This window comes from Uloborus diversus, chromosome 1, assembly GCF_026930045.1.
Source record: "Uloborus diversus isolate 005 chromosome 1, Udiv.v.3.1, whole genome shotgun sequence".
Taxonomy (NCBI): Eukaryota; Metazoa; Arthropoda; class Arachnida; order Araneae; family Uloboridae; genus Uloborus; species Uloborus diversus.
This window is the reverse complement of record NC_072731.1, coordinates 51,584,092-51,607,247: the sequence shown is the minus strand read 5'-3', so window position 1 is coordinate 51,607,247 and position 23,156 is coordinate 51,584,092. Positions and strand designations below refer to the sequence as shown.

At 38.1% G+C, this 23,156-nt stretch overlaps 1 protein-coding gene across 1 annotated transcript in view; it reads left to right on the top strand.

The window, feature by feature from the left end:
- Window positions 1-23,156, top strand: part of LOC129229599 (retinol dehydrogenase 12-like) — a 504,643-nt gene that overhangs the window by 446,547 nt on the left and 34,940 nt on the right. The gene's annotated exons all lie outside the window — the stretch shown is intronic.

Sequence of the window (23,156 nt, the reverse complement as noted above, 5' to 3'; positions counted from 1 at the left end):
GTTTAATCATTCGACCTTTAGATTTCAAAGATTTTAGATCAATAATTACTAAAGTGCATTTTTTGTTTTTATTATAATTAAGACACCGATCAACAGAGATCCGATAGTATATTGGCGAGAGCGTTGGGCTTCCATGAGTGTCGCCCTGGGTTCAAATCCCAGCCGGAAAGGAAATCTTAAATGCAAATATTTTTTTCTAATTTTATAATTCTTTTTTTTTATTTTTCCCTTTTGCGAAGTCAGTCAGTCAGTCTGACAGTCAATCAGTCAAGCACTCAGTCATTCAGTCTCAGTCAGTCAGTCCAGTCAGTCAGTCACTCAGTCAGTCAGTTAGTCCTTCAGCCAGTCAGTCAAGCAGTCAGTCATTTAGTCTCAGTCAGTCAGTCATTCAGTCAGTCAGTCAGTCAGGCAGTCAGTCAGTCGGTCAGCCTTATTCAGTCAGTCTGTCAGTCAGTCAGTCAGTCAGCCTTATTCAGTCAGTCTGTCAGTCATCCTTATTCAGTCAGTCTGTCAGTCATCCTTATTCAGTCAGTCTGTCAGTCAGTCAGTCGGTCAGTCCTGTCCAGTCAGTTAGTCAGTCAAGCAGTCAGTCAGGTAGTCAAGCAGTCATTCAGTCAGTGTCAGTCAGTCATTTAGTCATTCAGTCAGTCAGTGAAATAGCCAGTCAGAGAGTCAAGCAGTCAGTCAGTCAGTCTCAGTCAGTCAGTTAGTCAGTCAGTCAGTCAGTCAGTCAGTCAGTCCAGTCTCAGTCAGTCAGGCAGTTAGTCAGTCAGTCTCGGTCAGTCAGTGAGTCAGTCAGTCAGTATCAGTCAGTCAGTGAGTCAGTCTGTCAGTCAGGCAGTATCAGTCAGGCAGTAAGACTCCGCTCGACAGAACTCCGATAGCCTAATGGCTAGACCGCTGGTCTTCCAAGCTAGTGGCCTGGGTTCGAGTCCCAGCCGGAGCGAATATCTTCAATGTATATATTTCTTTTCTAATTTGAAAATTCTTTTTTTTTCAATTTCTTTCCTTTGCAATTATTGATTATTTATGTAGGGAAGAAAATTCTGAGTCAGTTTAATTTTTCTACACGAAGATTTCAAAGTGTTTAAATAAACAATTACCAAGGTGCATTTTTTGTTTTTATTATATTTAAAACTCCCACCGACAGAGCTCCCATAGACTAATGGCTAGAGTGTTAGGCTTCCAAGCGAGTGGCCCTGGGTTCGAGTCCCAGCCTGAACGAAAATCTTCAATGTATACTTTTAGTTTCTAATTTGAAATTTCTTCTTCTTTTTTTTTTAATTTTTCTCTTTTGCGAATATTGATTATTTATGTAGGGAGAAAAATTCTGAGTCAGTTTAATTATTCGACCTGTAAATTTCAAAGTGTTTGAATCAATAATTACCAAGGTGCATTTTTTGTTTTTATTATATTTAAGACTTCCATCGACAGAGCTCCGATAGCCTAATGGCTAGACCGTTGGGTTCCAAGCGCGTGGTACTGGGTTCGAGTCCCGGCCGGAACGAAAATCTTCCATGTATATATTTCTCTTCTAATTTGAAGTTCTTTTTTTTTCAATTTCTTTCTTTTGCAAATATGGATTATTTATGTACGGAAGAAAATTCTGAGTCAGTTTAATCATTCGACCTTTAGATTTCAAAGATTTTAGATCAATAATTACTAAGGTGCATTTTTTGTTTTTATTATAATTAAGACACCGATCAACAGAGATCCGATATTATATTGGCGAGAGCGTTGGGCTTCCATGAGTGTCGCCCTGGGTTCAAATCCCAGCCGGAAAGGAAATCTTAAATGCAAATATTTTTTTCTAATTTTATAATTCTTTTTTTTTTTTTTTCCCTTTTCCGAAGTCAGTCAGTCAGTCTGACAGTCAATCAGTCAAGCACTCAGTCATTCAGTCTCAGTCAGTCAGTCCAGTCAGTCAGTCACTCAGTCAGTCAGTTAGTCCTTCAGCCAGTCAGTCAAGCAGTCAGTCATTTAGTCTCAGTCAGTCAGTCATTCAGTCAGTCAGTCAGTCAGGCAGTCAGTCTGCAGTCAGTCGGTCAGTCCTGTGCAGTCAGTTAGTCACTAAAGCAGTCAGTCAGTCTCAGTCCAGTCCAGTCTCAGTCAGTCAGTCAGTCAGTCTCGGTCAGTCAGTCAGTCTCGGTCAGTCAGTCAGTCAGTCATTCAGTCAGTCAGTCAGGCAGGCAGTCATTCAGTCGGTCAGCCTTATTCAGTCAGTCTGTCAGTCAGTCAGTCAGTCAGCCTTATTCAGTCAGTCTGTCAGTCATCCTTATTCAGTCAGTCTGTCAGTCAGTCAGTCGGTCAGTCCTGTCCAGTCAGTTAGTCAGTCAAGCAGTCAGTCAGGTAGTCAAGCAGTCAGTCAGTCAGTGTCAGTCAGTCATTTAGTCATTCAGTCAGTCAGTGAAATAGCCAGTCAGAGAGTCAAGCAGTCAGTCAGTCAGTCTCAGTCAGTCAGTTAGTCAGCCAGTCAGTCAGTCAGTCAGTCAGTCCAGTCTCAGTCAGTCAGGCAGTTAGTCAGTCAGTCTCGGTCAGTCAGTGAGTCAGTCAGTCAGTATCAGTGAGTCAGTCTGTCAGTCAGGCAGTATCAGTCAGGCAGTAAGACTCCGCTCGACAGAACTCCGATAGCCTAATGGCTAGACCGCTGGTCTTCCAAGCGAGTGGCCTGGGTTCGAGCCCCAGCCGGAGCGAATATCTTCAATGTATATATTTCTTTTCTAATTTGAAAATTCTTTTTTTTTTCAATTTCTTTCCTTTGCAATTATTGATTATTTATGTAGGGAAGAAAATTCTGAGTCAGTTTAATTTTTCGACACGAAGATTTCAAAGTGTTTAAATAAACAATTACCAAGGTGCATTTTTTGTTTTTATTATATTTAAAACTCCCACCGACAGAGCTCCCATAGACTAATGGCTAGAATGTTAGGCTTCCAAGCGAGTGGCCCTGGGTTCGAGTCCCAGCCTGAACGAAAATCTTCAATGTATACTTTTAGTTTCTAATTTGAAATTTCTTCTTCTTTTTTTTTAAATTTTTCTCTTTTGCGAATATTGATTATTTATGTAGGGAGAAAAATTCTGAGTCAGTTTAATTATTCGACCTGTAAATTTCAAAGTGTGTGAATCAATAATTACCAAGGTGCATTTTTTGTTTTTATTATATTTAAGACTTCCATCGACAGAGCTCCGATAGCCTAATGGCTAGACCGTTGGGTTCCAAGCGCGTGGAACTGGGTTCGAGTCCCGGCCGGAACGAAAATCTTCCATGTATATATTTCTCTTCTAATTTGAAGATTCTTTTTTTTTTTCAATTTCTTTCTTTTGCAAATATGGATTATTTATGTACGGAAGAAAATTCTGAGTCAGTTTAATCATTCGACCTTTAGATTTCAAAGATTTTAGATCAATAATTACTAAGGTGCATTTTTTGTTTTTATTATAATTAAGACCCCGTTCAACAGAGATCCGATAGTATATTGGCGAGAGCGTTGGGCTTCCATGAGTGTCGCCCTGGGTTCAAATCCCAGCCGGAAAGGAAATCTTAAATGCAAATATTTTTTTCTAATTTTATAATTCTTTTTTTTTTATTTTTCCCTTTTGCGAAGTCAGTCAGTCAGTCTGACAGTCAATCAGTCAAGCACTCAGTCATTCAGTCTCAGTCAGTCAGTCCAGTCAGTCAGTCACTCAGTCAGTCAGTTAGTCCTTCAGCCAGTCAGTCAAGCAGTCAGTCATTTAGTCTCAGTCAGTCAGTCATTCAGTCAGTCAGAAAGTCAGGCAGTCAGTCAGTCAGTCAGTCGGTCAGTCCTGTTCAGTCAGTTAGTCACTAAAGCAGTCAGTCAGTCTCAGTCAGTCAGTCAGTCAGTCAGTCCTGTCCAGTCTCAGTCAGTCAGTCAGTCAGTCTCGGTCAGTCAGTCAGTCAGTCATTCAGTCAGTCAGTCAGTCAGTCTCAGTCAGTCAGTCGGTCAGCCTTATTCAGTCAGTCTGTCAGTCAGTCAGTCAGTCAGCCTTATTCAGTCAGTCTGTCAGTCATCCTTATTCAGTCAGTTTGTCAGTCAGTCATTTGGTCAGTCCTGTCCAGTCAGTTATTCAGTCAAGCAGTCAGTCAGGTAGTCAAGCAGTCAGTCAGTCAGTGTCAGTCAGTCATTTAGTCATTCAGTCAGTCAGTGAAATAGCCAGTCAGAGAGTCAAGCAGTCAGTCAGTCAGTCTCAGTCAGTCAGTTAGTCAGTCAGTCAGTCAGTCAGTCAGTCTCGGTCAGTCAGTGAGTCAGTCAGTCAGTATCAGTTAGTCAGTGAGTCAGTCTGTCAGTCAGGCAGTATCAGTCAGGCAGTAAGACTCCGCTCGACAGAGCTCCGATAGCCTAATGGCTAGACCGCTGGTCTTCCAAGCGAGTGGCCTGGGTTCGAGTCCCAGCCGGAGCGAATATCTTCAATGTATATATTTCTTTTCTAATTTGAAAATTCTTTTTTTTTTCAATTTCTTTCCTTTGCAATTATTGATTATTTATGTAGGGAAGAAAATTCTGAGTCAGTTTAATTTTTCGACACGAAGATTTCAAAGTGTTTAAATAAACAATTACCAAGGTGCATTTTTTGTTTTTATTATATTTAAAACTCCCACCGACAGAGCTCCCATAGACTAATGGCTAGAGTGTTAGGCTTCCAAGCGAGTGGCCCTGGGTTCGAGTCCCAGCCTGAACGAAAATCTTCAATGTATACTTTTAGTTTCTAATTTGAAATTTCTTCTTCTTTTTTTTTTAATTTTTCTCTTTTGCGAATATTGATTATTTATGTAGGGAGAAAAATTCTGAGTCAGTTTAATTATTCGACCTGTAAATTTCAAAGTGTTTGAATCAATAATTACCAAGGTGCATTTTTTGTTTTTATTATATTTAAGACTTCCATCGACAGAGCTCCGATAGCCTAATGGCTAGACCGTTGGGTTCCAAGCGCGTGGTACTGGGTTCGAGTCCCGGCCGGAACGAAAATCTTCCATGTATATATTTCTCTTCTAATTTGAAGATTCTTTTTTTTTTCAATTTCTTTCTTTTGCAAATATGGATTATTTATGTACGGAAGAAAATTCTGAGTCAGTTTAATCATTCGACCTTTAGATTTCAAAGATTTTAGATCAATAATTACTAAAGTGCATTTTTTGTTTTTATTATAATTAAGACACCGATCAACAGAGATCCGATAGTATATTGGCGAGAGCGTTGGGCTTCCATGAGTGTCGCCCTGGGTTCAAATCCCAGCCGGAAAGGAAATCTTAAATGCAAATATTTTTTTCTAATTTTATAATTCTTTTTTTTTTATTTTTCCCTTTTGCGAAGTCAGTCAGTCAGTCTGACAGTCAATCAGTCAAGCACTCAGTCATTCAGTCTCAGTCAGTCAGTCCAGTCAGTCAGTCACTCAGTCAGTCAGTCCAGTCAGTCAGTCACTCAGTCAGTCAGTTAGTCCTTCAGCCAGTCAGTCAAGCAGTCAGTCATTTAGTCTCAGTCAGTCAGTCATTCAGTCAGTCAGTCAGTCAGGCAGTCAGTCAGTCAGCCAGTCGGTCAGTCCTGTGCAGTCAGTTAGTCACTAAAGCAGTCAGTCAGTCTCAGTCAGTCAGTCAGTCAGTCAGTCCAGTCCAGTCTCAGTCAGTCAGTCAGTCAGTCTCGGTCAGTCAGTCAGTCAGTCATTCAGTCAGTCAGTCAGTCAGGCAGTCAGTCAGTCGGTCAGCCTTATTCAGTCAGTCTGTCAGTCAGTCAGTCAGTCAGCCTTATTCAGTCAGTCTGTCAGTCATCCTTATTCAGTCAGTCTGTCAGTCAGTCAGTCGGTCAGTCCTGTCCAGTCAGTTAGTCAGTCAAGCAGTCAGTCAGGTAGTCAAGCAGTCAGTCAGTCAGTGTCAGTCAGTCATTTAGTCATTCAGTCAGTCAGTGAAATAGCCAGTCAGAGAGTCAGGCAGTCAGTCAGTCAGTCTCAGTCAGTCAGTTAGTCAGTCAGTCAGTCAGTCAGTCAGTCAGTCCAGTCTCAGTCAGTCAGGCAGTTAGTCAGTCAGTCTCGGTCAGTCAGTGAGTCAGTCAGTCAGTATCAGTCAGTCAGTGAGTCAGTCTGTCAGTCAGGCAGTATCAGTCAGGCAGTAAGACTCCGCTCGACAGAACTCCGATAGCCTAATGGCTAGACCGCTGGTCTTCCAAGCTAGTGGCCTGGGTTCGAGTCCCAGCCGGAGCGAATATCTTCAATGTATATATTTCTTTTCTAATTTGAAAATTCTTTTTTTTTCAATTTCTTTCCTTTGCAATTATTGATTATTTATGTAGGGAAGAAAATTCTGAGTCAGTTTAATTTTTCTACACGAAGATTTCAAAGTGTTTAAATAAACAATTACCAAGGTGCATTTTTTGTTTTTATTATATTTAAAACTCCCACCGACAGAGCTCCCATAGACTAATGGCTAGAGTGTTAGGCTTCCAAGCGAGTGGCCCTGGGTTCGAGTCCCAGCCTGAACGAAAATCTTCAATGTATACTTTTAGTTTCTAATTTGAAATTTCTTCTTCTTTTTTTTTTAATTTTTCTCTTTTGCGAATATTGATTATTTATGTAGGGAGAAAAATTCTGAGTCAGTTTAATTATTCGACCTGTAAATTTCAAAGTGTTTGAATCAATAATTACCAAGGTGCATTTTTTGTTTTTATTATATTTAAGACTTCCATCGACAGAGTTCCGATAGCCTAATGGCTAGACCGTTGGGTTCCAAGCGCGTGGTACTGGGTTCGAGTCCCGGCCGGAACGAAAATCTTCCATGTATATATTTCTCTTCTAATTTGAAGATTTTTTTTTTTTTCAATTTCTTTCTTTTGCAAATATGGATTATTTATGTACGGAAGAAAATTCTGAGTCAGTTTAATCATTCGACCTTTAGATTTCAAAGATTTTAGATCAATAATTACTAAGGTGCATTTTTTGTTTTTATTATAATTAAGACACCGATCAACAGAGATCCGATAGTATATTGGCGAGAGCGTTGGGCTTCCATGAGTGTCGCCCTGGGTTCAAGTCCCAGCCGGAAAGGAAATCTTAAATGCAAATATTTTTTTCTAATTTTATAATTCTTTTTTTTTATTTTTCCCTTTTGCGAAGTCAGTCAGTCAGTCTGACAGTCAATCAGTCAAGCACTCAGTCATTCAGTCTCAGTCAGTCAGTCCAGTCAGTCAGTCACTCAGTCAGTCAGTTAGTCCTTCAGCCAGTCAGTCAAGCAGTCAGTCATTTAGTCTCAGTCAGTCAGTCATTCAGTCAGTCAGTCAGTCAGGCAGTCAGTCAGTCAGTCAGTCAGTCGGTCAGTCCTGTGCAGTCAGTTAGTCACTAAAGCAGTCAGTCAGTCTCAGTCAGTCAGTCAGTCAGTCAGTCCAGTCCAGTCTCAGTCAGTCAGTTAGTCAGTCATTCAGTCAGTCAATCAGTCAGGCAGTCAGTCAGTCGGTCAGCCTTATTCAGTCAGTCTGTCAGTCAGTCAGTCAGTCAGCCTTATTCAGTCAGTCTGTCAGTCATCCTTATTCAGTCAGGCTGTCAGTCAGTCAGTCGGTCAGTCCTGTCCAGTCAGTTAGTCAGTCAAGCAGTCAGTCAGGTAGTCAAGCAGTCAGTCAGTCAGTGTCAGTCAGTCATTTAGTCATTCAGTCAGTCAGTGAAATAGCCAGTCAGAGAGTCAAGCAGTCAGTCAGTCAGTCTCAGTCAGTCAGTTAGTCAGTCAGTCAGTCAGTCAGTCAGTCAGTCCAGTCTCAGTCAGTCAGGCAGTTAGTCAGTCAGTCTCGGTCAGTCAGTGAGTCAGTCAGTCAGTATCAGTCAGTCAGTGAGTCAGTCTGTCAGTCAGGCAGTATCAGTCAGGCAGTAAGACTCCGCTCGACAGAACTCCGATAGCCTAATGGCTAGACCGCTGGTCTTCCAAGCGAGTGGCCTGGGTTCGAGTCCCAGCTGGAGCGAATATCTTCAATGTATATATTTCTTTTCTAATTTGAAAATTATTCTTTTTTTTCAATTTCTTTCCTTTGCAATTATTGATTATTTATGTAGGGAAGAAAATTCTGAGTCAGTTTAATTTTTCGACACGAAGATTTCAAAGTGTTTAAATAAACAATTACCAAGGTGCATTTTTTGTTTTTACTATATTTAAAACACCCACCGACAGAGCTCCCATAGACTAATGGCTTGAGTGTTAGGCTTCCAAGCGAGTGGCCCTGGGTTCGAGTCCCAGCCTGAACGAAAATCTTCAATGTATACTTTTAGTTTCTAATTTGAAATTTCTTCTTCTTTTTTTTTTAATGTTTCTCTTTTGCGAATATTGATTATTTATGTAGGGAGAAAAATTCTGAGTCAGTTTAATTATTCGACCTGTAAATTTCAAAGTGTTTGAATCAATAATTACCAAGGTGCATTTTTTGTTTTTATTATATTTAAGACTTCCATCGACAGAGCTCCGATAGCCTAATGGCTAGACCGTTGGGTTCCAAGCGCGTGGTACTGGGTTCGAGTCCCGGCCGGAACGAAAATCTTCCATGTATATATTTCTCTTCTAATTTAAAGATTCTTTTTTTTTCAATTTCTTTCTTTTGCAAATATGGATTATTTATGTACGGAAGAAAATTCTGAGTCAGTTTAATCATTCGACCTTTGGATTTCAAAGATTTTAGATCAGTAATTACTAAGGTGCATTTTTTGTTTTTATTATAATTAAGACACCGATCAACAGAGATCCGATAGAATATTGGCGAGAGCGTTGGGCTTCCATGAGTGTCGCCCTGGGTTCAAATCCCAGCCGGAAAGGAAATCTTAAATGCAAATATTTTTTTCTAATTTATAATTCTTTTTTTTTTATTTTTCCCTTTTGCGAAGTCAGTCAGTCAGTCTGACAGTCAATCAGTCAGTCAGTTAGTCCTTCAGCCAGTCAGTCAAGCAGTCAGTCATTTAGTCTCAGTCAGTCAGTCATTCAGTCAGTCAGTCAGTCAGGCAGTCAGTCAGTCAGTCAGTCGGTCAGTCCTGTGCAGTCAGTTAGTCACTAAAGCAGTCAGTCAGTCTCAGTCAGTCAGTCAGTCAGTCAGTCCAGTCCAGTCTCAGTCAGTCAGTCAGTCAGACTCGGTCAGTCAGTCAGTCAGTCATTCAGTCAGTCAGTCAGTCAGGCAGTCAGTCAGTCGGTCAGCCTTATTCAGTCAGTCTGTCAGTCATCCTTATTCAGTCAGTCTGTCAGTCAGTCAGTCGGTCAGTCCTGTCCAGTCAGTCAAGCAGTCAGTCAGGTAGTCAAGCAGTCAGTCAGTCAGTGTCAGTCAGTCATTTAGTCATTCAGTCAGTCAGTGAAATAGCCAGTCAGAGAGTCAAGCAGTCAGTCAGTCAGTCTCAGTCAGTCAGTTAGTCAGTCAGTCAGTCAGTCAGTCCAGTCTCAGTCAGTCAGGCAGTTAGTCAGTCAGTCTCGGTCAGTCAGTGAGTCAGTCAGTCAGTATCAGTCAGTCAGTGAGTCAGTCGGTCAGTCAGGCAGTATCAGTCAGGCAGTAAGACTCCGCTCGACAGAACTCCGATAGCCTAATGGCTGGACCGCTGGTCTTCCAAGCGAGTGGCCTGGGTTCGAGTCCCAGCCGGAGCGAATATCTTCAATGTATATATTTCTTTTCTAATTTGAAAATTCTTTTTTTTTTTTCAATTTCTTTCCTTTGCAATTATTGATTATTTATGTAGGGAAGAAAATTCTGAGTCAGTTTAATTTTTCGACACGAAGATTTCAAAGTGTTTAATACGGAGCATGACGAAGCCCGGACGACTCAATCGGTAAGGCGTCATCCTGCAACCGGAAGGTCGCAGGTTCGATACCGGCTGACTGCTTTAGTCTCTTACACCATTTATTAGCCCTACTAGAAAATAATTTTATTTTTTTGTCAATCACATTTTGTCTTTATTTTTTTCTTTTCAACGATAAACATCGGTTTGGATGAGGCATTAAACTCTGGTTTTTCCTAATTATTCTAAATGCAGTTTTCATTAAAATTAAACCAGTAAAAAGGAAGGTGCATTTTTTGCATTTATAATTTTAAATACGAAGCCTGACGAAGCCCGGACGGCTCAATCGGTAAGGCGTCATCCTGCAACCGGAAGGTCGCAGGTTCGATACCGGCTGACCGCTTTAGTCTCTTACACCATTTATTAGCCCTACTAGAAAAGAAATTTATTGTTTTGTTTTTTGTCAATCACATTTTGTCTTTATTTTTTTCTTTTCAACGGAAACATCGGCTTGGGTGAGGCATTAAACTCTGGTTTTTCCAAATTATTCTATATGCAGTTTTCATTAAAATTAAACCAGTCATAAGGAAGGTGCATTTTTTGTATTTATAATTTTTAATACGGAGCATGACGAAGCCCGGACGGCTCAATCGGTAACGCGTCATCCTGCAACCGGAAGGTCGCAGGTTCGATACCGGCTGACTGCTTTAGTCTCTTACACCATTTATTAGCCCTACTAGAAAATAATTTTATTTTTTTGTCAATCACATTTTGTCTTTATTTTTTTCTTTTCAACGATAAACATCGGTTTGGATGAGGCATTAAACTCTGGTTTTTCCTAATTATTCTAAATGCAGTTTTCATTAAAATTAAACCAGTAAAAAGGAAGGTGCATTTTTTGTATTTATAATTTTAAATACGAAGCCTGACGAAGCCCGGACGGCTCAATCGGTAAGGCGTCATCCTGCAACCGGAAGGTCGCAGGTTCGATACCGGCTGACCGCTTTAGTCTCTTACACCATTTATTAGCCCTACTAGAAAAGAAATTAATTGTTTTGTTTTTTGTCAATCATATTTTGTATTTATTTTTTTCTTTTCAACGGAAACATCGGCTTGGGTGAGGCATTAAACTCTGGTTTTTCCAAATTATTCTAAATGCAGTTTTCATTAAAATTAAACCAGTCATAAGGAAGGTGCATTTTTTGTATTTATAATTTTTAATACGGAGCCTGACGAAGCCCGGACGGCTCAATCGGTAAGGCGTCATCCTGCAACCGAAAGGTCGCAGGTTCGATACCGGCTGACCGCTTTAGTCTCTTACACCATTTATTAGCCCTACTAGAAAAGAAATTTATTGTTTTATTTTTTTGTCAATCACATTTTGTCTTTATTTTTTTCTTTTCAAATGGGAAATATCGGCTTGGATGAGGTATTAAACTCTGGTTTTTCCTAATTATTCTAAATGCAGATTTCATTAAAATTAAACCAGTCATAAGGAAGGTGCATTTTTTGTACTTATAATTTTTAATACGGAGCACGACGAAGCCCGGACGGCTCAATCGGTAAGGCGTCATCCTGCAACTGGAAGGTCGCAGGTTCGATACCGGATGACTGCTTTAGTCTCTTACACCATTTATTAGCCCTACTAGAAAATAATTTTATTTTTTTGTCAATCACATTTTGTCTTTATTTTTTTCTTTTCAACGATAAACATCGGTTTGGATGAGGCATTAAACTCTGGTTTTTCCTAATTATTCTAAATGCAGTTTTCATTAAAATTAAACCAGTAAAAAGGAAGGTGCATTTTTTGTATTTATAATTTTAAATACGAAGCCTGACGAAGCCCGGACGGCTCAATCGGTAAGGCGTCATCTTGCACCCGAAAGGTCGCAGGTTCGATACCGGCTGACCACTTTAGTCTCTTACACCATTTATTAGCCCTACTAGAAAAGAAGTTTATTGTTTTGTTTTTTGTCAATCACATTTTGTCTTTATTTTTTTCTTTTCAAATGGGAAATATCGGCTTGGATGAGGTATTAAACTCTGGTTTTTCCTAATTATTCTAAATGCAGATTTCATTAAAATTAAACCAGTCATAAGGAAGGTGCATTTTTTGTACTTATAATTTTTAACACGGAGCACGACGAAGCCCGGACGGCTCAATCGGTATGGCGTCATCCTGCAACTGGAAGGTCGCAGGTTCGATACCGGATGACTGCTTTAGTCTCTTACACCATTTATTAGCCCTACTAGAAAAGAAATTTATTGTTTTATTTTTTTGTCAATCACATTTTGTCTTTATTTTTTTTCTTTTCAACGATAAACATCGGTTTGGATGAGGCATTAAACTCTGGTTTTTCCTAATTATTCTAAATGCAGTTTTCATTAAAATTAAACCAGTAAAAAGGAAGGTGCATTTTTTGTATTTATAATTTTAAATACGAAGCCTGACGAAGCCCGGACGGCTCAATCGGTAAGGCGTCATCCTGCAACCGGAAGGTCGCAGGTTCGATACCGGCTGACTGCTTTAGTCTCTTACACCATTTATTAGCCCTACTAGAAAATAATTTTATTTTTTTGTCAATCACATTTTGTCTTTATTTTTTTCTTTTCAACGATAAACATCGGTTTGGATGAGGCATTAAACTCTGGTTTTTCCTAATTATTCTAAATGCAGTTTTCATTAAAATTAAACCAGTAAAAAGGAAGGTGCATTTTTTGTATTTATAATTTTAAATACGAAGCCTGACGAAGCCCGGACGGCTCAATCGGTAAGGCGTCATCCTGCAACCGGAAGGTCGCAGGTTCGATACCGGCTGACCGCTTTAGTCTCTTACACCATTTATTAGCCCTACTAGAAAAGAAATTTATTGTTTTGTATTTTGTCTTTATTTTTTTCTTTTCAACGGAAACATCGGCTTGGGTGAGGCATTAAACTCTGGTTTTACCAAATTATTCTAAATGCAGTTTTCATTAAAATTAAACCAGTCATAAGGAAGGTGCATTTTTTGTATTTATAATTTTTAATACGGAGCACGACGAAGCCCGGACGGCTCAATCGGTAAGGCGTCATCCTGCAACTGGAAGGTCGCAGGTTCGATACCGGATGACTGCTTTAGTCTCTTACACCATTTATTAGCCCTACTAGAAAATAATTTTATTTTTTTGTCAATCACATTTTGTCTTTATTTTTTTCTTTTCAACGATAAACATCGGTTTGGATGAGGCATTAAACTCTGGTTTTTCCTAATTATTCTAAATGCAGTTTTCATTAAAATTAAACCAGTAAAAAGGAAGGTGCATTTTTTGTATTTATAATTTTAAATACGAAGCCTGACGAAGCCCGGACGGCTCAATCGGTAAGGCGTCATCTTGCAACCGAAAGGTCGCAGGTTCGATACCGGCTGACCGCTTTAGTCTCTTACACCATTTATTAGCCCTACTAGAAAAGAAATTTATTGTTTTGTTTTTTGTCAATCACATTTTGTCTTTATTTTTTTCTTTTAAACGGAAACATTGGCTTGGATGAGCCATTAAACTATGGTTTTTCCAAATTATTCTAAACGCAGATTTCATTAAAATTAAACCAGTCATAAGGAAGGTGCATTTTTTGTATTTATAATTTTTAATACGGAGCATGACGAAGCCCGGACGACTCAATCGGTAAGGCGTCATCCTGCAACCGGAAGGTCGCAGGTTCGATACCGGCTGACTGCTTTAGTCTCTTACACCATTTATTAGCCCTACTAGAAAATAATTTTATTTTTTTGTCAATCACATTTTGTCTTTATTTTTTTCTTTTCAACGATAAACATCGGTTTGGATGAGGCATTAAACTCTGGTTTTTCCTAATTATTCTAAATGCAGTTTTCATTAAAATTAAACCAGTAAAAAGGAAGGTGCATTTTTTGTATTTATAATTTTAAATACGAAGCCTGACGAAGCCCGGACGGCTCAATCGGTAAGGCGTCATCCTGCAACCGGAAGGTCGCAGGTTCGATACCGGCTGACCGCTTTAGTCTCTTACACCATTTATTAGCCCTACTAGAAAAGAAATTTATTGTTTTGTTTTTTGTCAATCACATTTTCTCTTTATTTTTTTCTTTTCAACGGAAACATCGGCTTGGGTGAGGCATTAAACTCTGGTTTTTCCAAAGTATTCTATATGCAGTTTTCATTAAAATTAAACCAGTCATAAGGAAGGTGCATTTTTTGTACTTATAATTTTTAATACGGAGCACGACGAAGCCCGGACGGCTCAATCGGTATGGCGTCATCCTGCAACTGGAAGGTCGCAGGTTCGATACCGGATGACTGCTTTAGTCTCTTACACCATTTATTAGCCCTACTAGAAAAGAAATTTATTGTTTTATTTTTTTGTCAATCACATTTTGTCTTTATTTTTTTTCTTTTCAACGATAAACATCGGTTTGGATGAGGCATTAAACTCTGGTTTTTCCTAATTATTCTAAATGCAGTTTTCATTAAAATTAAACCAGTAAAAAGGAAGGTGCATTTTTTGTATTTATAATTTTAAATACGAAGCCTGACGAAGCCCGGACGGCTCAATCGGTAAGGCGTCATCCTGCAACCGGAAGGTCGCAGGTTCGATACCGGCTGACTGCTTTAGTCTCTTACACCATTTATTAGCCCTACTAGAAAATAATTTTATTTTTTTGTCAATCACATTTTGTCTTTATTTTTTTCTTTTCAACGATAAACATCGGTTTGGATGAGGCATTAAACTCTGGTTTTTCCTAATTATTCTAAATGCAGTTTTCATTAAAATTAAACCAGTAAAAAGGAAGGTGCATTTTTTGTATTTATAATTTTAAATACGAAGCCTGACGAAGCCCGGACGGCTCAATCGGTAAGGCGTCATCTTGCACCCGAAAGGTCGCAGGTTCGATACCGGCTGACCACTTTAGTCTCTTACACCATTTATTAGCCCTACTAGAAAAGAAGTTTATTGTTTTGTTTTTTGTCAATCACATTTTGTCTTTATTTTTTTCTTTTCAAATGGGAAATATCGGCTTGGATGAGGTATTAAACTCTGGTTTTTCCTAATTATTCTAAATGCAGATTTCATTAAAATTAAACCAGTCATAAGGAAGGTGCATTTTTTGTACTTATAATTTTTAACACGGAGCACGACGAAGCCCGGACGGCTCAATCGGTATGGCGTCATCCTGCAACTGGAAGGTCGCAGGTTCGATACCGGATGACTGCTTTAGTCTCTTACACCATTTATTAGCCCTACTAGAAAAGAAATTTATTGTTTTATTTTTTTGTCAATCACATTTTGTCTTTATTTTTTTTCTTTTCAACGATAAACATCGGTTTGGATGAGGCATTAAACTCTGGTTTTTCCTAATTATTCTAAATGCAGTTTTCATTAAAATTAAACCAGTAAAAAGGAAGGTGCATTTTTTGTATTTATAATTTTAAATACGAAGCCTGACGAAGCCCGGACGGCTCAATCGGTAAGGCGTCATCCTGCAACCGGAAGGTCGCAGGTTCGATACCGGCTGACTGCTTTAGTCTCTTACACCATTTATTAGCCCTACTAGAAAATAATTTTATTTTTTTGTCAATCACATTTTGTCTTTATTTTTTTCTTTTCAACGATAAACATCGGTTTGGATGAGGCATTAAACTCTGGTTTTTCCTAATTATTCTAAATGCAGTTTTCATTAAAATTAAACCAGTAAAAAGGAAGGTGCATTTTTTGTATTTATAATTTTAAATACGAAGCCTGACGAAGCCCGGACGGCTCAATCGGTAAGGCGTCATCCTGCAACCGGAAGGTCGCAGGTTCGATACCGGCTGACCGCTTTAGTCTCTTACACCATTTATTAGCCCTACTAGAAAAGAAATTTATTGTTTTGTATTTTGTCTTTATTTTTTTCTTTTCAACGGAAACATCGGCTTGGGTGAGGCATTAAACTCTGGTTTTACCAAATTATTCTAAATGCAGTTTTCATTAAAATTAAACCAGTCATAAGGAAGGTGCATTTTTTGTATTTATAATTTTTAATACGGAGCCTGACGAAGCCCGGACGGCTCAATCGGTAAGGCGTCATCCTGCAACCGAAAGGTCGCAGGTTCGATACCGGCTGACCGCTTTAGTCTCTTACACCATTTATTAGCCCTACTAGAAAAGAAATTTATTGTTTTATTTTTTTGTTAATCACATTTTGTCTTTATTTTTTTCTTTTCAAATGGGAAACATCGGCTTGGATGAGGTATTAAACTCTGGTTTTTCCTAATTATTCTAAATGCAGATTTCATTAAAATTAAACCAGTCATAAGGAAGGTGCATTTTTTGTATTTATAATTTTTAATACGGAGCATGACGAAGCCCGGACGGCTCAATCGGTAACGCGTAATCCTGCAACCGGAAGGTTGCAGGTTCGATACCGGCTGACTGCTTTAGTCTCTTACACCATTTATTAGCCCTACTAGAAAATAATTTTATTTTTTTGTCAATCACATTTTGTCTTTATTTTTTTCTTTTCAACGATAAACATCGGTTTGGATGAGGCATTAAACTCTGGTTTTTCCTAATTATTCTAAATGCAGTTTTCATTTAAATTAAACCAGTAAAAAGGAAGATGCATTTTTTGTATTTATAATTTTAAATACGGAGCCTGACGAAGCCTGGACGGCTCAATTGGTAAGGCGTCATCCTGCAACCGGAAGGTCGCAGGTTCGATACCGGCTGACCGCTTTCGTCTCTTACACCATTTATTAGCCCTACTAGAAAAGAAATTTATTGTTTTATTTTTTTGTCAATCACATTTTGTCTTTATTTTTTTCTTTTCAAATGGGAAATATCGGCTTGGATGAGGTATTAAACTCTGGTTTTTCCTAATTATTCTAAATGCAGATTTCAATAAAATTAAACCAGTCATAAGGAAGGTGCATTTTTTGTACTTATAATTTTTAATACGGAGCACGACGAAGCCCGGACGGCTCAATCGGTAAGGCGTCATCCTGCAACTGGAAGGTCGCAGGTTCGATACCGGATGACTGCTTTAGTCTCTTACACCATTTATTTGCCCTACTAGAAAATAATTTTATTTTTTTGTCAATCACATTTTGTCTTTATTTTTTTCTTTTCAACGAAAAACATCGGTTTGGATGAGGCATTAAACTCTGGTTTTTCCTAATTATTCTAAATGCAGTTTTCATTAAAATTAAACCAGTAAAAAGGAAGGTGCATTTTTTGTATTTATAATTTTAAATACGAAGCCTGACGAAGCCCGGACGGCTCAATCGGTAAGGCGTCATCTTGCAACCGAAAGGTCGCAGGTTCGATACCGGCTGACCGCTTTAGTCTCTTACACCATTTATTAGCCCTACTAGAAAAGAAATTTATTGTTTTGTTTTTTGTCAATCACATTTTGTCTTTATTTTTTTCTTTTAAACGGAAACATCGGCTTGGATGAGCCATTAAACTATGGTTTTTCCAAATTATTCTAAACGCAGATTTCATTAAAATTAAACCAGTCATAAGGAAGGTGCATTTTTTGTATTTATAATTTTTAATACGGAGCATGACGAAGCCCGGACGACTCAATCGGTAAGGCGTCATCCTGCAACCGGAAGGTCGCAGGTTCGATACCGGCTGACTGCTTTAGTCTCTTACACCATTTATTAGCCCTACTAGAAAATAATTTTATTTTTTTGTCAATCACATTTTGTCTTTATTTTTTTCTTTTCAACGATAAACATCGGTTTGGATGAGGCATTAAACTCTGGTTTTTCCTAATTATTCTAAATGCAGTTTTCATTAAAATTAAACCAGTAAAAAGGAAGGTGCATTTTTTGTATTTATAATTTTAAATACGAAGCCTGACGAAGCCCGGACGGCTCAATCGGTAAGGCGTCATCCTGCAACCGGAAGGTCGCAGGTTCGATACCGGCTGACCGCTTTAGTCTCTTACACCATTTATTAGCCCTACTAGAAAAGAAATTTATTGTTTTGTTTTTTGTCAATCACATTTTCTCTTTATTTTTTTCTTTTCAACGGAAACATCGGCTTGGGTGAGGCATTAAACTCTGGTTTTTCCAAATTATTCTATATGCAGTTTTCATTAAAATTAAACCAGTCATAAGGAAGGTGCATTTTTTGTACTTATAATTTTTAATACGGAGCACGACGAAGCCCGGACGGCTCAATCGGTATGGCGTCATCCTGCAACTGGAAGGTCGCAGGTTCGATACCGGATGACTGCTTTAGTCTCTTACACCATTTATTAGCCCTACTAGAAAAGAAATTTATTGTTTTATTTTTTTGTCAATCACATTTTGTCTTTATTTTTTTTCTTTTCAACGATAAACATCGGTTTGGATGAGGCATTAAACTCTGGTTTTTCCTAATTATTCTAAATGCAGTTTTCATTAAAATTAAACCAGTAAAAAGGAAGGTGCATTTTTTGTATTTATAATTTTAAATACGAAGCCTGACGAAGCCCGGACGGCTCAATCGGTAAGGCGTCATCCTGCAACCGGAAGGTCGCAGGTTCGATACCGGCTGACTGCTTTAGTCTCTTACACCATTTATTAGCCCTACTAGAAAATAATTTTATTTTTTTGTCAATCACATTTTGTCTTTATTTTTTTCTTTTCAACGATAAACATCGGTTTGGATGAGGCATTAAACTCTGGTTTTTCCTAATTATTCTAAATGCAGTTTTCATTAAAATTAAACCAGTAAAAAGGAAGGTGCATTTTTTGTATTTATAATTTTAAATACGAAGCCTGACGAAGCCCGGACGGCTCAATCGGTAAGGCGTCATCCTGCAACCGGAAGGTCGCAGGTTCGATACCGGCTGACCGCTTTAGTCTCTTACACCATTTATTAGCCCTACTAGAAAAGAAATTTATTGTTTTGTATTTTGTCTTTATTTTTTTCTTTTCAACGGAAACATCGGCTTGGGTGAGGCATTAAACTCTGGTTTTACCAAATTATTCTAAATGCAGTTTTCATTAAAATTAAACCAGTCATAAGGAAGGTGCATTTTTTGTATTTATAATTTTTAATACGGAGCCTGACGAAGCCCGGACGGCTCAATCGGTAAGGCGTCATCCTGCAACCGAAAGGTCGCAGGTTCGATACCGGCTGACCGCTTTAGTCTCTTACACCATTTATTAGCCCTACTAGAAAAGAAATTTATTGTTTTATTTTTTTGTTAATCACATTTTGTCTTTATTTTTTTCTTTTCAAATGGGAAACATCGGCTTGGATGAGGTATTAAACTCTGGTTTTTCCTAATTATTCTAAATGCAGATTTCATTAAAATTAAACCAGTCATAAGGAAGGTGCATTTTTTGTATTTATAATTTTTAATACGGAGCATGACGAAGCCCGGACGGCTCAATCGGTAACGCGTCATCCTGCAACCGGAAGGTCGCAGGTTCGATACCGGCTGACTGCTTTAGTCTCTTACACCATTTATTAGCCCTACTAGAAAATAATTTTATTTTTTTGTCAATCACATTTTGTCTTTATTTTTTTCTTTTCAACGATAAACATCGGTTTGGATGAGGCATTAAACTCTGGTTTTTCCTAATTATTCTAAATGCAGTTTTCATTAAAATTAAACCAGTAAAAAGGAAGGTGCATTTTTTGTATTTATAATTTTAAATACGAAGCCTGACGAAGCCCGGACGGCTCAATCGGTAAGGCGTCATCCTGCAACCGGAAGGTCGCAGGTTCGATACCGGCTGACCGCTTTAGTCTCTTACACTATTTATTAGCCCTACTAGAAAAGAAATTTATTGTTTTATTTTTTTGTCAATCACATTTTGTCTTTATTTTTTTCTTTTCAAATGGGAAATATCGGCTTGGATGAGGTATTAAACTCTGGTTTTTCCTAATTATTCTAAATGCAGATTTCATTAAAATTAAACCAGTCATAAGGAAGGTGCATTTTTTGTACTTATAATTTTTAATACGGAGCACGACGAAGCCCGGACGGCTCAATCGGTAAGGCGTCATCCTGCAACTGGAAGGTCGCAGGTTCGATACCGGATGACTGCTTTAGTCTCTTACACCATTTATTAGCCCTACTAGAAAATAATTTTATTTTTTTGTCAATCACATTTTGTCTTTATTTTTTTCTTTTCAACGATAAACATCGGTTTGGATGAGGCATTAAACTCTGGTTTTTCCTAATTATTCTAAATGCAGTTTTCATTAAAATTAAACCAGTAAAAAGGAAGGTGCATTTTTTGTATTTATAATTTTAAATACGAAGCCTGACGAAGCCCGGACGGCTCAATCGGTAAGGCGTCATCTTGCAACCGAAAGGTCGCAGGTTAGATACCGGCTGACCGCTTTAGTCTCTTACACCATTTATTAGCCCTACTAGAAAAGAAATTTATTGTTTTATTTTTTTGTCAATCACATTTTGTCTTTATTTTTTTCTTTTCAAATGGGAAATATCGGCTTGGATGAGGTATTAAACTCTGGTTTTTCCTAATTATTCTAAATGCAGATTTCATTAAAATTAAACCAGTCATAAGGAAGGTGCATTTTTTGTACTTATAATTTTTAATACGGAGCACGACGAAGCCCGGACGGCTCAATCGGTAAGGCGTCATCCTGCAACTGGAAGGTCGCAGGTTCGATACCGGATGACTGCTTTAGTCTCTTACACCATTTATTAGCCCTACTAGAAAATAATTTTATTTTTTTGTCAATCACATTTTGTCTTTTTTTTTTTCTTTTCAACGATAAACATCGGTTTGGATGAGGCATTAAACTCTGGTTTTTCCTAATTATTCTAAATGCAGTTTTCATTAAAATTAAACCAGTAAAAAGGAAGGTGCATTTTTTGTATTTATAATTTTAAATACGAAGCCTGACGAAGCCCGGACGGCTCAATCGGTAAGGCGTCATCTTGCAACCGAAAGGTCGCAGGTTCGATACCGGCTGACCGCTTTAGTCTCTTACACCATTTATTAGCCCTACTAGAAAAGAAGTTTATTGTTTTGTTTTTTGTCAATCACATTTTGTCTTTATTTTTTTCTTTTCAACGGAAACATCGGCTTGGATGAGCCATTAAACTATGGTTTTTCCAAATTATTCTAAACGCAGATTTCATTAAAATTAAACCAGTCATAAGGAAGGTGCATTTTTTGTATTTATAATTTTTAATACGGAGCATGACGAAGGCCGGACGACTCAATCGGTAAGGCGTCATCCTGCAACCGGAAGGTCGCAGGTTCGATACCGGCTGACTGCTTTAGTCTCTTACACCATTTATTAGCCCTACTAGAAAATAATTTTATTTTTTTGTCAATCACATTTTGTCTTTATTTTTTTCTTTTCAACGATAAACATCGGTTTGGATGAGGCATTAAACTCTGGTTTTTCCTAATTATTCTAAATGCAGTTTTCATTAAAATTAAACCAGTAAAAAGGAAGGTGCATTTTTTGTATTTATAATTTTAAATACGAAGCCTGACGAAGCCCGGACGGCTCAATCGGTAAGGCGTCATCCTGCAACCGGAAGGTCGCAGGTTCGATACCGGCTGACCGCTTTAGTCTCTTACACCATTTATTAGCCCTACTAGAAAAGAAATTTAGTGTTTTGTCTTTATTTTTTTCTTTTCAACGGAAACATCGGCTTGGGTGAGGCATTAAACTCTGGTTTTTCCTAATTATTCTAAATGCAGATTTCATTAAAATTAAACCAGTCATAAGGAAGGTGCATTTTTTGTATTTATAATTTTTAATACGGAGCATGAGGAAGCCCGGACGGCTCAATCGGTAACGCGTAATCCTGCAACCGGAAGGTTGCAGGTTCGATACCGGCTGACTGATTTAGTCTCTTACACCATTTATTAGCCCTACTAGAAAATAATTTTATTTTTTTGTCAATCACATTTTGTCTTTATTTTTTTCTTTTCAACGATAAACATCGGTTTGGATGAGGCATTAAACTCTGGTTTTTCCTAATTATTCTAAATGCAGTTTTCATTAAAATTAAACCAGTAAAAAGGAAGGTGCATTTTTTGTATTTATAATTTTAAATACGAAGCCTGACGAAGCCCGGACGGCTCAATCGGTAAGGCGTCATCCTGCAACCGGAAGGTCGCAGGTTCGATACCGGCTGACCGCTTTAGTCTCTTACACTATTTATTAGCCCTACTAGAAAAGAAATTTATTGTTTTATTTTTTTGTCAATCACATTTTGTCTTTATTTTTTTCTTTTCAAATGGGAAATATCGGCTTGGATGAGGTATTAAACTCTGGTTTTTCCTAATTATTCTAAATGCAGATTTCATTAAAATTAAACCAGTCATAAGGAAGGTGCATTTTTTGTACTTATAATTTTTAATACGGAGCACGACGAAGCCCGGACGGCTCAATCGGTAAGGCGTCATCCTGCAACTGGAAGGTCGCAGGTTCGATACCGGATGACTGCTTTAGTCTCTTACACCATTTATTAGCCCTACTAGAAAATAATTTTATTTTTTTGTCAATCACATTTTGTCTTTATTTTTTTCTTTTCAACGATAAACATCGGTTTGGATGAGGCATTAAACTCTGGTTTTTCCTAATTATTCTAAATGCAGTTTTCATTAAAATTAAACCAGTAAAAAGGAAGGTGCATTTTTTGTATTTATAATTTTAAATACGAAGCCTGACGAAGCCCGGACGGCTCAATCGGTAAGGCGTCATCTTGCAACCGAAAGGTCGCAGGTTAGATACCGGCTGACCGCTTTAGTCTCTTACACCATTTATTAGCCCTACTAGAAAAGAAATTTATTGTTTTATTTTTTTGTCAATCACATTTTGTCTTTATTTTTTTCTTTTCAAATGGGAAATATCGGCTTGGATGAGGTATTAAACTCTGGTTTTTCCTAATTATTCTAAATGCAGATTTCATTAAAATTAAACCAGTCATAAGGAAGGTGCATTTTTTGTACTTATAATTTTTAATACGGAGCACGACGAAGCCCGGACGGCTCAATCGGTAAGGCGTCATCCTGCAACTGGAAGGTCGCAGGTTCGATACCGGATGACTGCTTTAGTCTCTTACACCATTTATTAGCCCTACTAGAAAATAATTTTATTTTTTTGTCAATCACATTTTGTCTTTATTTTTTTCTTTTCAACGATAAACATCGGTTTGGATGAGGCATTAAACTCTGGTTTTTCCTAATTATTCTAAATGCAGTTTTCATTAAAATTAAACCAGTAAAAAGGAAGGTGCATTTTTTGTATTTATAATTTTAAATACGAAGCCTGACGAAGCCCGGACGGCTCAATCGGTAAGGCGTCATCTTGCAACCGAAAGGTCGCAGGTTAGATACCGGCTGACCGCTTTAGTCTCTTACACCATTTATTAGCCCTACTAGAAAAGAAATTTAGTGTTTTGTCTTTATTTTTTTCTTTTCAACGG